The sequence below is a fragment of the Alosa sapidissima genome, chromosome 19, assembly GCF_018492685.1.
Source record: "Alosa sapidissima isolate fAloSap1 chromosome 19, fAloSap1.pri, whole genome shotgun sequence".
Lineage (NCBI taxonomy): Eukaryota > Metazoa > Chordata > Actinopteri > Clupeiformes > Clupeidae > Alosa > Alosa sapidissima.
In genome coordinates this window covers 29,086,466-29,103,335 of record NC_055975.1, presented here as the reverse complement: position 1 = coordinate 29,103,335, position 16,870 = coordinate 29,086,466, and the positions used below count along the sequence as shown (strand labels likewise).

Here is a 16,870-nt window from a genome sequence, read left to right as displayed (position 1 = left end):
TGTACGAAACCACATCCAGCAACTCCTTCATGCTGAAGTCATCCGTGAATCTGAGTCACCCTTCTCCTCGCCGATTGTGGTCGTCAAGAAGAAGAATGGGGACGTCAGACTCTGCGTGGAATATAGGAAGCTGAACCTGCAGACAATCAAAGATTCATATGCCTTACCCAATCTTCCTTTTCAGCATTGACTGGATCAAAGTGGTTCTCGGTGCTCGATCTCAAATCTGGGTTTTACCAGATCGAAATGGAGGAAAAGGACAAGCAGAAAACTGCATTTGTCTGTCCACTTGGATTCTACGAGTTCAACAGGATGCCTCAGAGGATAACAAATGCCCCTAGCACGTTTCAGAGGCTCATGGAACGCTGCATAGGAGAGCTGAACATGAAGCAGGCCCTCGTCTTCCTGGATGACTTGATCGTCTTCTCCTCAACACTACAAGAGCATGAGGAAAGACTGATGCGAGTGCTCAACTAGTTGAAAGAGTTCGGCCTGAAGTTATCACCCGAGAAATGCAAGTTCTTCCAGACCTCCGTGAAGTACCTAGGACACATTGTGTCTGAGAAGGGAATTGAAACAGACCCAGAGAAAATAACAACTTTAAAAACCTGGCCAAGACCAACTAAACTGAAAGAACTGAGAGCATTCTTGGGATTCTGCGGTTACTACCGTAGGTTCATTAAGGACTATTCAAAGATTGTGAAGCCTCTCAATGGCCTCACAGCCGGATATCCACCTATGAGAAAAAGCTTTAAGACCACAGTGAACACTGAGAAGTACCACAATCTAAAAGACCTCTTCGGTGACAGATGGACCCCTGCTTGCCAAACAGCTTTTGACACTCTCATCGAGAAGTTGACCACTGCCTGAAGATGCCTGCACTTCAGGTCTTGGTGCGGCACTCTACCAGGAGCAACAAGGGCAGAAGAGAGCCTTCGCCTATGCAAGCCGTGGTCTGTTAAGATGTGAAAGCAGGTACCCTGCCCACAAGTTGGAATTTCTTGCCCTTAAGTGGGCAATTACAGAAAAATTCCAAGACTACCTCTATGCCCATTTCTTGCTGTCACTGATAGCAACCCGTTGACATACATACTTACATCTGCCAAGCTTGATGCCACAAGTTACAGGTGGTTAGCTGATCTGTCAACCTACGATTTCCAGCTTCAGTACAGGGCTGGGAAGCAGAATCAGGACGCAGATGGGCTGTCCAGACGTCCACACGGTAGGCTATCTGATGACACTTCATCCCGAAAAGAGATTGAGAGGATACAGCAGTTCACAAAAAGACACCTGTCAACAGAAATGGATGAAAGCACCATTAAAGCCATCTGTGAGAAGCACTTGGTTCATGATGAAGGAACATCACCTGGCACTACCTTGGTTATGTTGCTTGCTCACCATCCAAATGCTGTTCCAGAGAGCTTTGAAGAGGAATGCCAGCTTGACGGTGTGAACATCATCCCGATGATGACACCCACTGAAATGTGGGAGAAGCAGAGGGCGGATTCTTGCATCAGTGCAGTGCTTAGACAGCTGGAGCTGGGAGAAAAACCTCCACCATCTCTCAGAAAAGAACTCCCTGAGCTCTCCCTCCTCTTCAGAGAGTGGAACAGGCTGGACATTTTAGATGGCGTCTTGTTCCGTAAGCGACAAGAGGGTGCACAGACTCACTACCAGCTTGTGCTGCCTGAAGATCTGAGACCCATAGTCCTGAAGAGTCTTCATGATGACATGGGCCACATGGGCATAGACCGGACCCTTGACCTTGTCCGCAAACGCTTCTATTGGTCAAAAATGTCAGCTGAGGTAGAGGCCAAGATCAAGACCTGCGACCGCTGCACGACACGTAAAGTCTCACCAGAGAAAGCTGCACCTCTTGTGAACATCACAGCCACACGACCTCTCGAGCTGGTGTGCATGGACTTTCTCACCCTGGAGCCGGACTCTAGTGGTACCAAAGACATCCTGGTCATCACGGACCACTTTACGAAATATGCAGTGGTCATTCCCACCTCAAACCAGAAGGCTCGGGCTGTTGCCAAATGCCTATGGGACCACTTCATCGTCCACTATGGCATCCCAGAAAGACTCCATAGTGATCAAGGTCCAGACTTTGAGTCCCGTACTATCAAGGAGCTGTGTGACCTAGCAGGCATCCGGAAGATACGAACTACTCCGTATCATCCAAGAGGTAACCCTGTTGAACGCTTCAACCGGACCCTTTTGAGCATGCACCCTAGAGAACCAGAAGAAGAGTCACTGGCAAGAGTATGTCAAGCCTTTAGTACATGCCTACAAATGTACTAGAAGTGAAGTCACTGGTTTCACCCCTTATGAACTGATGTTTGGGAGACAACCGAGGTTACCAGTAGACCTTGCATTTGGCTTACCTGTCAACTACAAGCCAGGTTCTCACTCACAGTATGTCCGCGACTTGATATCCCGACTGGAAGCAACTACAAGGTAGCAACAGAAAACGCAAAAAAACCAGCAGATCGCAACAAAGCAAGGTTTGACAAACACGTTGTTAAGTCCACGCTGACGGAAGGAGACAGAGTCCTGGTGAGGAATGTTCGCCTCAGAGGCAAACATAAGTTGGCAGACAAATGGGAATCTGGTGTATATGTTGTTGTCAATCAATCTGGAGATGTCCCAGTCTATGTTGTTAGGCCTGAGAACAGAGACGGTCCACTACGAACCCTCCATCGAGATCTGCTACTGCCTTGTGGTTTCCTTCCTTTAACCCCAGTTGAAACTGAAGAAGCCACAAAGGAGAGGCCTAGACGGGTCCTGTCTTAGGCTTACCTGTTCTGAAACCTGAGGAGGATGACTTACCTGATAGGAATCCAGAGAATGACTTACCTTTTGAGAACCCAGAGAGCAACATACCTGATGAAAATCCAGAGAACAACCTACCTGACGAGAATCCAGAGAGTGCCTTACTTGAGATGAATCCAGGAGAGAATAACCCTATGCAAATCCAGAGGAAGATGCCAGAGAGAATGGAAGCCACCTAAGAAAGTCCAGTAGACACAGACAACCCATACAGAGACTGACTTACCCCCACTTAGGAAACCCCATAGTCACAGTAGTGCAGTCACTGTTCCAGAGTTTGAGTGCAGTCATCTCAGACTCTTTAAATGAGCCAAACTCCTGGAAGTGACATAGAGTGATGACTGTGTAGCTGCTAATAGGATGCACAGGGACGTGAATCAGGAAAGGAGGGGAGGATGTAACCCACAGTTCAAATAGAACCGTAAATAACCTTAGTGATATAAATAATATAAATATTTATATGAATAAATAGCAATACATGCTCAAATAGAACCATAAATAAACTTAGTGATATAAATATAATATAAATATTTATATGAATAAAGAGCAATTACATTAATACACAGGATTAGATGTTAAAATCCCTTGTGCCAAAATCCAAGGTAAAAACATATTCAGAAGCCCCTGCTCAAGTTTAACTTTAAAAAAGCACACTACCCACAAATCCGCCAACAAATGGTCACAAACACAATACAAATGGCCCATCCAACAGCAGTATAGTATGCGGCATGTCATTGGGGTTATCAAGTGGGCACCCTCATTCACCGATGTTTCGTTAAGTTAGGCCCACAACACCTCATGAAGGCTTAACAGTGAAACCAGCATCCTGGAGACACTCCCCTCCATGCTGCCACCATATTACCACATTGAAATATCCAATACCCAAAATACTTTTAGCCCAGGCATGGTCAAGGTTGGCTAGGTTGGTCCGTCCCGTTGATGTGGACTGAACCATAGGCATAAAAACCTTGGCCAACCAACCATCAACCTAGGCACAGCCCATCACAATCAAAAGAAGTTACACAAAACAAATTAGCCAATTAGCCAGTCAGCTTACGCCCCATGCTGCCATCATATTACCACTACAAACATCCAAATACCCTTAACCAACCTAGGCATGGTCTAAGTTGGCTAGGTGGGTCCGTCCCGTTGATGCGGACTGAACCATAAACCATAAAAAACTTTAGCCAAGTACCATCAACCTAGGCACAGTCCATCACAAACACAAAACAAATGAGCCAGTTAGCTTACCTTAGCTTGCGCCCCAGGAAGGGTAACTTCTCCTTACCCACAACCATTCACTTGCCTGTTCTGCTGCTAAAGACATGTTACTAACCACCTGCCTTAGACTTCGACCACAAATGCCCAATTCAGACAGCAAGCCAATAGCAGATCTGGCCACAAACCCACGTGCACCGATTTCAATAGGCCTTAATTGTGCACTCCAACCTCGCTTGGCTGCCTCCTCTGCTATTTCAGTGTATTTAGCTCTTCAGCTCATTGGCCACTTCCACTCTGTCTTCCCAAGGAACAGTGAGTTCAATGAAGTAAACTATCTTCTCTGAATCCGACCATAGAATTACGTCGCGTCGTAGTTTAGTACTCACTATATGTGGAGGTACCGCCATCTGCTGGCCAAGATCAACCTTCATTTCCCAGCCCGCCCCATTTTTCAACTGGCCGGTTTTACACCTGGCCTTCGCGGAACAAGGTTTATCCCCCTGACGTACAAAGTTAATTTGCCTTACCCCTTTACTAGCTGCTAATGAATTGACTTCTCTCCTTTTATCCTCTATTGCCGCTGCCACACATTTCAATACCTGGTTATGACGCCACGTATACCGCCCCTGGGTGAGACTTTGCACCCTGCACCCTGATAGGATATGGTGGAGACTGCCCACACACTAGCAAAGTATGCATTTATCATCCTCACTAAACCATTGACTTAAATTCTTGGAAGATGGGAGCACATCATATGTAGCACCTAACATAAATCTGATCTTACCAGCTTCCATGCCCCATAGATCTTTCCATTTAATCCATTTTTTTCCATCCCTTCCCAGTTCACTCACTGCCCTTGTTTTGCCTGCGACACTGCCTTAGTACATCTTACAGCCTCCTCCTGTCTATGCATTTCCTCCACTACCATTTTCCTCTTTTCTCCTGCAGAAGCCTTACTCCACAAGGGTTTACTCATGCCCACCCCTAGACCCCCCCGCCCGTGCTGCACATGGCCCATTATATCCCTATGCTTCAATGCTGATTGAGTTTGCTTAACTGCCTGCTCTGGGTTCCACTTCCTCCCTGCATTAACTGTGGATGCAACTTTCCTCACCACTGGGTCCTTGGACTGAGTAAGAGTCATTTCCAATCTAGCCTTAGCACACTTAAATTCCTCTGTCAGACTAGATATTGGCAACTCTACAATGCCCTTCCCATACAAGGCTACACTGCTTAAGCAGCGTGGGACTCTGAGCCATTTTCTGACAAAGGAGTTGATCATTTTTTCCAACCTCTCTACCTTTGACAGAGGAACTTTATAAACTGTCAATGGCCACATTAGCCGAGGCAATAAACCAAACTGCAAACACCACAGCTTGAGCTTACCTGGCAGCCCTGACTTGTCAATTTTTGCAATACCTTGCCTAGTGACCTGTCTCAAGTCTTCAACCTGTGATTTATCACTAAGGCTTGCATCATACCACCTTCCCAGACTCTTCACTGGTTTCTCCAGAACTGTGGGAATCACCTCTTTATTTATAGCAAACTTCTTATCTATTACCTTCCCTTTAACAATTGAGAGAGTCCTAGACTTACTTGGCTTCACCTTCATTCTGGCCCACTGCAGATTGCTATTTAACTTATCCAGCAACCTGTTGGTGCATGGAACGGTTGACGTCAAGGTTGTCATGTCATCCATGAAAGCCCTAATCGGGGGGAGGCGTGGCCCTCCCTGCAACTTCTCCCCACCCACTACCCATTTTGAGGCCCTAATGATGACCTCCATTGCCATTGTAAAAGCAAGTGGGGAGATGGTACATCCCGCCATGATTCCTATCTCGAGTTGTTGCCACCCTGTGGTGTAATCAGCTGTAGTAAAACATAATTGAATATCCAGAAAGTATACTTTTACTAGGCTTTTAATGCTACCCGGGATTCTAAAATAATCAAAGGCCTCCCACAACAGACTATGCGGCACAGACCCAAAAGCATTAGCCAAATCCAAGAACACAACGTGCAGGTCTCTCTTCTCACGCTTTGCTAATTGAATTTGGTGCCAAATCATGCTGGTATGCTCTAAGCACCCGGAGAAGCCAGGAATTCCAGCTTTTTGCACCGTGGTATCAATTAATCTATTCCTTTCAAGGTAATTTGTCAGTCTCCGTGCCACCACACTGAAGAAAAGCTTCCCTTCAACATTCAGTAGACTAATTGGCCTAAACTGATTAATCTCCACTGCATCCTTTTCTTTGAGAATAAATATTCCCCCAGCCCTCCGCCAAGCCTTGGGAATACTCTGCTTTTTCCAAACTATCTTCATCAATTGCCATAGAAATCTTAAAACATCTGGTGCACTCTTATACAACCGGTAGGGCACTCCATTAGGTCCCGGGGCTGAAGAGGCCCTTGCACGTTTTATTACTTCTTGCACCTCTTTCCACCTTGGTGGACTATCGTCGCATTGGCTACTTAATTCACCAATAGGTGGGATATCAGCAGGAAGTAACATCTCTCTGAACCGCTCCCTATCTTTGTGCACTCCCTCTAAATACTCCTCAAGCTCCTTTAGAGCTCCAAGCTTTAAGGGAGCGGATTTGACTACCTCATGTTGCCGTTTTTATATCTCAATAGTCCCAAATCTTTCCTTACCATAGCTATAAATAATGTCTCCCATTTTCTCTAATTTGCTTTCAGCCGTCCCCTTGAGCTGACCCAGGATGCTGACCAAACCACTATTAACATCTTCCCACATTTTACATTCTGCTGCGCCTGGCCATCTAACCCCAGGCCTATGACCATTAATCTTCTCCCTCCTTGGTTGACTGGCCTCTCTTTCTGCCTCAGTGCTAGAACTTTCCTCAACAACAGGGGTGCTGATGTCCTGCGAACTGTGGGTTTCTTCCTGTCGCTGAACTTCAACCGACTGACTTGATGCACTTCTTAAGAAATAGCTATCAATGCGGGGACCCTGTGTTCCCTCTACCAAGCACTTCTTTTTCCCTTGATGAATTTTCAGGCCCTTTAGACTTGTAACCTTCTGCCAACCACACACACACATCTGCAGCTTTTTCTCAGTTTTCTCTGAACTAGTGGCTTCCACAAACATGTTTTCCTTACTCATAATCAAATTCGTTCCAGGGTCAGTAACCATGTCTATCACAAGTGAGTCATCTTCCGCCCCTGCTCTCGCTGACTCTAGGGGTATTTTTTCATTATGTCGTACTGTAGCTTAGTAGGGTGCAGCCCATAGCTTAGTGAAGCCTGGGTTACTGCCACAATGAGCTGCTAACCCATTGTAGCCCCGACGGGGTCTATTTCCTCCTGTCAGCCGTCTTTCCGTGCTGTCACAAGGTCTTTCCCTAGTTGCCAGCTGCCCTATTCACAGCAGTCACTAGCCTACGCTAGCTTCAGCATTACAGTAATACACAGGATTAGATGTTAAAATCCCTTGTGCCAAAATCCAAGGTAAAAACACATTCAGAAGCCCCTGCTCAAGTTTAACTTTAAAAAAGCACACTACCCACAAATCCGCCAACAAATGGTCACAAACACAATACAAATGGCCCATCCAACAGCAGGATATAGTATGCGGCATGTCATTGGGGTTATCAAGTGGGCACCCTCATTCACCGATGTTTCATTAAGTTAGGGCCGGGACTGGCCTGTAGTTCTGTGCGCATGGTGAGGTGCTCAAGAGAGTGAGTGTCATGGTGAAGGTGCAAAAAGTAGTCCAACAGTAGTCCTGTAGTTCTGTGTGCATCAGTGTGTGCAACAGTGCAAGAATAAGGTCTAGAGACCAGCATAAATAATATATACAAATAAGAGAGTAAAGTATAATGTAGACAAGGTAATATAAAAACTATGTCATTGCAAGTATAGGTTGAGGTAATAGGGTTACAGCCATTCAGTATTGTAGTAGAAGCCATTGGTCATGTGTGCTAATATAGCATGAAAAAAGTGTAGCAGTAAAACAGTAGTAAAAACATTAGGCTGTGGACAGTAGTAAAACAGTATTTAAACAGTAGTAAAGCAGTAGTGGGCAGTCAGTAATCAAACATGGAGAGGGTGGAGAGGCAGACAGACTATGCAGAGAAGTCTATCTCTCCTCTTCCCTTTAGTGAAGCATTGAACAGTTCAATGGCCCTGGGGACAAATGACTTCCTCAGCCTTTCAGTTGTGCATGGCAGTGAGCGAAGTCTCTTTTGGTTTGGTTTTTAACGGAAGCATTGACTTAAATCCGATTTTGTTTACCGTGCTCGGAGTTTGGTGCTGGGCTGGTGGGTGCCCTATTTCCACCCACTCACAGGGCACATCAACGGTCATACCAAGAATTTTCATTGCAAAATCAAAATACCACTTGTGCATATATCACGGTTGAAAACGTATCAGAATCAGTATCAGTATCGTATCATTATCAGCGGCTAGTCCGAAGTCCAATCTCCCAAATGTTTCACGGATATATTTTTTATTTTTTTTGCGGTGATGCCAGTGACAAGCTCAGTAGGCGTCACATGACACAGTATTGCGGTAATGTGGTTACCGTCCCAGCCCTGCCGACCGTTGGGGGGGGGGGGGGGGTTGTGGGTGCTGGCATCTTGTTTGTGCGATACACTACAGACTCTGTACATTTAACAATTATTTACTAAACACTACATATTAAATAAATAACCAGCTTCTCAAAATAACAGTTAACAAAGTAATAACACCAAACAAACTATACAACAGTATACAAATATTTCAAAATATTTGTGTAATTTGTGCAATTTTAACAAAAACAGTGCAAAGAAAGTGCAAAACAACAAAATGTGCAAATGTGATCAGTCACTACTTATGGCAGAGCTGACAACTAGCATTGTTACAAGCCATCCTCCTTGGCTTAAAAAAGAAACATTTTAAGGGCCCTTTGGTAATTGCACTGAGAATACAAGATATATACTTATACTGTTTTACTATTGGACCATTAATACCCATCTTTATGCAGGCTGTCAGACTGTTTCCCTGCAGCCTGTTCCGCAAGTCTGTCCTGATCTATACACCGAGAGTGAATGCAGTTTAGATTATTGTATAGTTGTGTACAGCGGCGCCGGAACGAGTTTGAAAGTGGGGGTGCAAAAAAAAAAAAAAAGAAAAATCTGGTTTCGGGCTGGGTTCCCAGAGACCATTTTGAAAATTCCAGAGGCCAACTATTCACGCACGTTTTCACGTGGGATATTACGATATAAGTCTAATAATAATTTTTTAAAAGTCTAACAAAAATTGTCATTATGTTACAGTAGGTGCGTGGTTAGGTGCTGTGGTTTCATTCAAGCTGATTGGACTGCAAGTAGCGTCTTTTTACGCACCGAGTGATTTAGGCTACAAGTTCTAAATGAATAAACTGCGCCTGATATTGACAGACACAGACACACCAGCATAACCTGAATTTCCATTCCATCCTGTGCACGCAGCCAAGCCTTGTTAATGACTGTGATGAAAAGATCTGCACGTACCTACTTGCTACATAAAGGTTAGCTAGTAACCTGTCACTGTTTATCCGACACTAGAATTAGTTACCCAATTGTGCCTGTTCCCTTTGTGTTTGACTGTAATCATGTTATACATTAATTAGTGATTAAAAATGACCTTTCTGCGCTCTATACTTGTAACACGAACTGATCTGACCTGACCCGAGTTTATGTGTGTGCCTGTCTGCACTCATGATTCTCTACAACTTTTTACTGCATTGCCATGAACAAAATAAAGGCAAAAAAGGTGTTTCTTTGTCGAACAAATTGGGATGCAATGTGAGCCTTGAATTGAATACCATGAAGGAATTTGCTAGGATCTCAAAACCGGATTATGAACATTTCCTTGCCATAGAGAAACACTCAATAGCGTTGGATTATAAACATGCTTTGCCACAAAAACAGAGAAAACGTGAGTTAAGTCGAGCTATATGAAGTTATTATTTTGCTGTCACTTCGTCTGTTTTATAACCCAGAAGGATGTACTTGGTATCAAATGATAGCTCTGTCTCCTCTTTCATCTGACATGCGTGGCATATCTATCCGATGACAGGTCCGCGAGTAATTCAAACGAGAGTAAGGGGTGTGCAGTTGGTTTTTGTACATGACGTTATTATTTTTCAGTCACTTTGTCTGTTTTCATAAGCCAGAATGTACCAATGGATAGCCCTGTGTCTCCTCTTTCATTTGATATGCTTACCATATGCGTTCACGGGTTCGCGAGTAATTCAAACGAGAGTAATGGGTGCGCAGGTGAACGCAGAGACTGTAAATATGATTTAATTTCATGTTTTTTTTAATCTTCATACTTTAACGTACAGACAAGTGCGTGGTCTCGTTGGAAAGCCCCACTTCTGCTCTATCACAGGATAAAGGCTTCTCGCTGAACAGTTGCGGAGCAATGTAACAGAGAAGAAAGGGTGTGTTTTTTGACGCACTTTGCATCAATCGGCTTCGAAGGGTTAAAATCTCACGTACCCCCTGGAGTGCCTTCAAGTAGCCTACCCCCATTTGGGAACCACTGCGCGATGCCGTGTCGGTGTTGTGGTAAACAACTGCCCTTTTTTTTCCGGCGCGCTTGGTTGTGTAATATGGATGGAATTTGACCACGCGAATTTGGATGGATGGAATTCCATCCATTCCACGCCACCACTTCAGCTCAACCTGCGCCCAGCTTTGCATAATCATCCCCACCGCTGCTCTCTAACCCTTTTCTCCAGCACAACACACACACACACCCACACACACACACACACACAAACACACCCACACACCCACACCCACACACCCCTCCTCCCCTCTCTGCTCTTTCTTTCTTCCTTGTCTTCTCTTTCTCTCTCTCTCTCATGCTGTCTTTCTCTCTCTGCCATTCCCCAGCTTCTATTGTTTACTTGGCCCTTGTGACTCTCTCTCCTACCCACTCCTTGCACCCCCCCCCCCCCCCCCCTGTAATATGGATGGAATTTGACCACGTTCACACCACGAGTCTGAGGCAGTGCTTCCCAAACTTTTTTTCTGGGGACCCACTTTTTAAAAATGACAGACTATCGCGACCCAACTCGTGACTGTGGTAGTTAACAAACTAGATCCTAATAGAAAGCTGTTAGCTTTCTTAATATATAAGGTATAAGCTAGGGGTATTACACAACATAAATTGTCACTAGGCTATGCTGGCGACCCAAATAAAATCTACGACCCACCTGTGGGTCGCGACCCAGTCTTTGGGAACCAATGGTCTGAGGCATGCCCAAACCCACCCAGAATTCATGTCTTCCTAATAAAACCAAGACCGTTAAATTGCAAAGATATATAGGCCATAGTAGCCTAAGTTAGTGGATGGGGATGGAGTTAGCTAAATCATTTAGAAAGCATACTCATAGCCACAGGCGGGCCTATTTATATAGCCTAGGCCCGTCTATTTGTCAGTCTTGCCCGTCCGATTAGAGGGCTTTCCTTCGTTTAAGCTCACCATCTTAAAAAGACGCGCAAGTCAACACTGCGCTGAGAGCAGGTGGCTGTTTACTCGGCCCCTTTTCCGCTCAAATTCGCGTTAGGTCGCTCCGCTCAATTTCGCTCCCTGTTCCACTTAAACATCATCCTGCTCCAGTGAAATCACTCCATGCTCGCTCCAATTTAAAAGAGGGAGAAATAATCTACAAGACGAATTGTCACCTTAAACAGAAAACTTAAATCCCAAAGAACTAGAGCAACGGCAATATATTTCACTCAGAACATTTATTTTAAAAGATAGTGCAACAACAAACACGCTTGACAACGTTAATAAGCCTAAATCTAAATGGATCAGTGGGATTAATTGCCTAAAGAATACAGGTTTAACATCCAAGTTTTACTTTATCCTTCTACTTGATATGAAGCATATTGACATTGCTCACGTTTTTCTTTGCTCTCTGTCGCACACTCTTATGTTTCCGCAAAATATTCCAAAATGAATCTTTACTCACTGAAACTGTGTCAACACATGGTTATTCTTGCTCTACATTGTTAGTATCTAGTTGTTTGTAGGAATAGTACACGTATGACTTATCACTTTCTTTTCTAACAGTAGCGTAGCCAGAAATTTTCAAATGGGTGGGCACAGAAAAAACGGGCGGGCAAAGCAAATTTGATTGAACATAAGAGAGGCCTAGATTAGATACACCTGACCGTTTTTTTTTTATTTGCGCGGCTCAGCTCCGCTCACTAGCTCTGATTCGGATCACTTATGTAAAGATTATAAAAACTGATTATTTTTCGATTTATGGCAGGTTTCTTATTATTTTTTTAATGCGTTCTGCGGAGAAGGGAGACTGGCGTTGGTCACGGTTTGGAATAAAAGGGAGAAAACAGGACAGAGTAACACGTTTTTTTTTTGACGAAACACAGCTAGCCAACCTTTATTCAAACTACATACACTCACAACAGAAAACACACCTAGCCAACCTTTATTCAAACTACATACACTCACAACAGAAAACACTCCTAGCCAACCTTTCTTCAAACTACATACACTCACAACAGAAAACACACCTAGCCAACCTTTATTCAAACTACATACACTCACAACAGGGAAATATGCAACAAGGGCATTTCCTGTTCATGATATCTATGACCTGAGGAAAAACCCCGATTGCGTAACTCCACTAAACAGCAAACATGTCATGACTGGTACAATAAGACTCTGTTCACATGAGCCTTGTTATTATTGCACAACACATAGCAAATAACCGGTTTTACAAAAGACCAGGGTATGTGTATGGGCCTAACACTACAACATCACTAGCTATGAACACATGCATTAGGGCCAGTGGTGTTGATATGTGCATTAGGGCCAGTGGTGTTGATATGTGCATTAGGGCCAGTCATGCTGTATATGTGCATTAGGGCCAGTGGTGTTGATATGTGCATTAGGGCCAGTGGTGTTGATATGTGCATTAGGGCCAGTGGTGTTGATATGTGCATTAGGGCCAGTCTATGAGAATATCAAGAGTGCCTATAGTCCCACTCAGCTTATTAAACATTTGGAGCAGAACAGAATCTGACTCACATCCAACGGGTCACCCCTAGCTAAGAATCCGATCAGACAAAGTCAAAGTCAAAGTCAAAGTCAGCTTTATTGTCAATTTCTTCACATGTTCCAGACATACAAAGAGATCGAAATTACGTTTCTCACTATCCCACGGTGAAGACAAGACATATTTTACCAATTTAAGTCCACAGACAAACATAACATTCAAGTAAACAAAAAAGTAAGTAAATAAGTAAATAAGAGGGCACATATAATAATGAAAAAATAACAGCAGCAAAATTTGGTTGAAATTGTGCATAGACAGTCAATAAAATACTAGTGCAAAGTCAGGCCAATAAAAGGCTTGGGTAGTTCTGTTTGACCTAAGTAAGAAAGAAAGTGGCATAGTGGTGCAAGTTATGTAAGAGCAGCAGAAGTGTTGTGTTTTCAGGACAACAACAACAAGTTGTAAAGTGTACAAGTGTGCAAGTGGAGTAGTGCAGGCGGCCATTGTGGGTCCAATGTCCAGGATATTATGTAGCTGAGGGTGGAGGGGGGAGAGGAGGGAGAGAGTTCAGCATCCTTACAGCTTGGTGTATGAAGCTGTTGGTGAGTCTGGTAGTGCGGGAGCGCAGACAGTGCCAGATCAGTGTCAGGTAAGAGCCAGGTTAACACCACACACACACACACACACACACACACACACACACACACACACACACACACACACACACCGTTACTGGCAATGGAACACAATGACTTGTTCCAGGTATGGACCCTGGCAAACATAGCAAGCACCGAGTCAGTGGGAATTTCCCACAATTTCAGTAGACACACACCCACACACACACACACACACACACACACACACACACTACAGATTATAAAAGGCCAGCCTCGTGGGAGAGAGAGCAATAACAGAATCTGGAGAGACAACATTCTCAATCCTGACCAGAACAGCAGCCAGGTACCATGTCTGTTAATAAACTGGATGTGTTACCATAATTAAATGTTTTGATAATATTGTTTTATATGCTAAATCAATTCTGCTCTAAATCGCTCTCAAATACTCTCTCTCTCTCTCTCTCTCAAATTCTCTCTCTCTCTATCACTCTTTCTCTCTCTCTCTATCACTCTTTCTCTCTCTCTCTTGCTCTCTCTCTCTTGCTCTCTCTCTCTTACCCTCTTGCAGTCTGTTTCTCTATCTAATGAGCTGTCTTGATATTTGCCATATTGATAACTCTGACGTCTTTGTCTATTTTGAATCATCATGAACACTGTCTGAGTGATTTTGCCGTGTTTTCTTGCTTTTGACTGTAGACTAAATAATGAAGGCTTTCCTGGTAGCCTTGCTCCTGATGATGACAGTGGCAAATGGTGAGTCTTTCAGACAGCGCCATCTAGTGGCAACAAAAGCATGAACAGCCTTGCCCAAATCATGTCAGCCTTGCCCAAATCTATTTTTCTGAATCAAACTCACACACTTGACTCTTTTCAAGGCAAGTTTATTTATGTAGCGTATTTCATACACAGGGATAATTTAATGTGCTTTACATAAACAAAAACAAAGAATATAAGTTGATAAAAGCATAAAGGTGCAAGAGTTAAAATACATATTTAAAAACTTAATTAGCCCACATAAAATAGAATAACTAAAAGGTAAAAGTAGAGTAATTAAAAGTCATTTTAATTAAAAAGTCAGTTAGCAGACAGCATCTGGGTACAGTTTGGTCAAAAGTCTATTTTGGGGCATTTGTGATGTCATCTGGGTACAGTTTGGTCTTACGTCGATTTTGGGGCATTTGTGATGTCATCTGGAAGTTGGTTCCAGAGTTAAATCACATGTAGCTCTGACTGTGGGCTACCAATAAGTATTTCCCCCCTGACCTGACCTGAGAGGTCTGGATGGTGCATTCTGCTGAGGCCTGAGGTGAATAGGTCCTGATCTAAATAGCGACTTATAAACAAGTAGTGCTTTAAAGACTGGAGGCCAATGCAGGGACTCTGGTGTTGCACTAGCTACTCAGGGGAAACTCTGCTAGTGTATACCACTACTGTATATTTTAAGTGCACATATATTTTAAAATAGTCTAACCTACTGGAGGAAATAAGGATACATTTCATTTCATTTAGTATTTATTTTAGATGTACAGTTTTAAATGGTATTTATTTGTTACTTGAATGCTTGTTTTTAGTATTTATTGATATCTAAACAAATTTAGTGCCGCATAAGCTACAGGACATGATTTACTAATAGACACTCGCTAAAATTACCAAAATTCTAAAGGTAGTCTGTGTGTGTGTGTGTGTGTGTGTGTGTGTGTGCGCACCTCCTCAGGATGTGCTCTGAAGTGCAGACGCTGTGTTCCTTCGGTACCAGGCGGAAGATGTACCGTATCCACGGAGACCTGCTCCTCTAACATGGATGCCTGTGTGGCCGCCCGCTTCCTCATCTCCCCCTGTAAGTCCCGCTCTGATTACAGGGCTTCCTCTACCACTACCTCTGTTGGGCTGTGTGTGTGTGTGTGTGTGTGTGTGCGTGTGTGTGGGCTTGTGTGTGTTAGTGCATGTTTGGCCTTTTTATGTGTGTAACCACATTTTATCACTATTACAACCAAGAAAGTCTTACTAAACAATTTGGGGCATTTAACAAGTATCTGGGGCATTTATCAAGTATCTGATCTAACTGGGGCATTTATCAAGTATCTGATCTAATTGCTTGTCTCTCTGTCCAGTCTCATACTTCAACAGGTGCATTAAAATGAGCGACTGCAGGATCCTGCAGAGGAGCCCCTACATAAAAGCCAACTGCTGCCAGACAGACATGTGCAATATCTCCAGCTTTTAGATGTCCAGATCCCTCCTGAGTGTCCAAGACCCCCCCCCCCACACACACACACACATACGCACGTGCGCGGAGACACACACCCCAATACACACACACACACACACACACGCACATGCGCGGAGACACACACCCCAATACACACACACACACACACACGCACATGCGCGGAGACACACACCCCAACACACACATACACACACACACACACACACACACACATGTGTGGAGACACACACCCCAACACACACACACACACCTTAGATTCTTCAGGAGCCATGTCATACCTCCAGCCTGTAGATGTCAAGATCCTTCTGCACCGGTTCACTTGAAGTCATAACCTGTCATATCAGAGAATGTTTGATACGCTATGTGTTTGTTGAAAGCCATGTACACTTAAATGTTAAAGAATGTTTGATACACTGTGTTTGTTGAAAGCCACGTACATTTAAATGTTAAAGAATGTTTGATACGCTGTCTGTTGAAAGCCACGTACATTTAAATGTTAAAGAATGTTTGATACGCTGTCTTTGTTGAAAGCCATGTACATTTAAAGACACAGTACAAATAAAGTGTCTGCTTTACAACATAATGCTCATGCTCATCAGATATCATTGAGAAACCTAGTATTTGAGACAGATATATTATCGCATAGCAACCCCCTGACACACACACACACACACACACACACACACACACCACTCCACTGTAGAAAGACAGGCAACAGATTGCTGCCTTTTGCAAATATATATCTGGACTTTGACCAGACGAGAGAAGCACATGAACTGGGTAAACAGCCTATGAATGCCAGTTCTGAGTCAGAGGAGGGAGGAGATGGACCAGGTGTGTTTATGTCTTTGTGTGTGTGTGTGTGTGTGTGTGTTTATGTCTTTGTGTGTGTGTGTGTGTGTGTGTGTGTGTGTGTGTGAGGGTCCATGGGTCCACATTTGAGGATTTCAT

At 43.9% G+C, this 16,870-nt stretch overlaps 1 long non-coding RNA gene across 1 annotated transcript; it reads left to right on the top strand.

Moving 5' to 3' along the window:
- The first annotated feature begins 13,935 nt into the window (after positions 1 to 13,935).
- Positions 13,936 to 16,502, top strand: LOC121693423. The gene is made up of 4 exons (XR_006025496.1): positions 13,936 to 14,032; positions 14,386 to 14,442; positions 15,404 to 15,526; positions 15,801 to 16,502. It is a non-coding gene; the product is annotated as an uncharacterized LOC121693423 (long non-coding RNA).
- Positions 16,503 to 16,870: the final 368 nt, after the last annotated feature.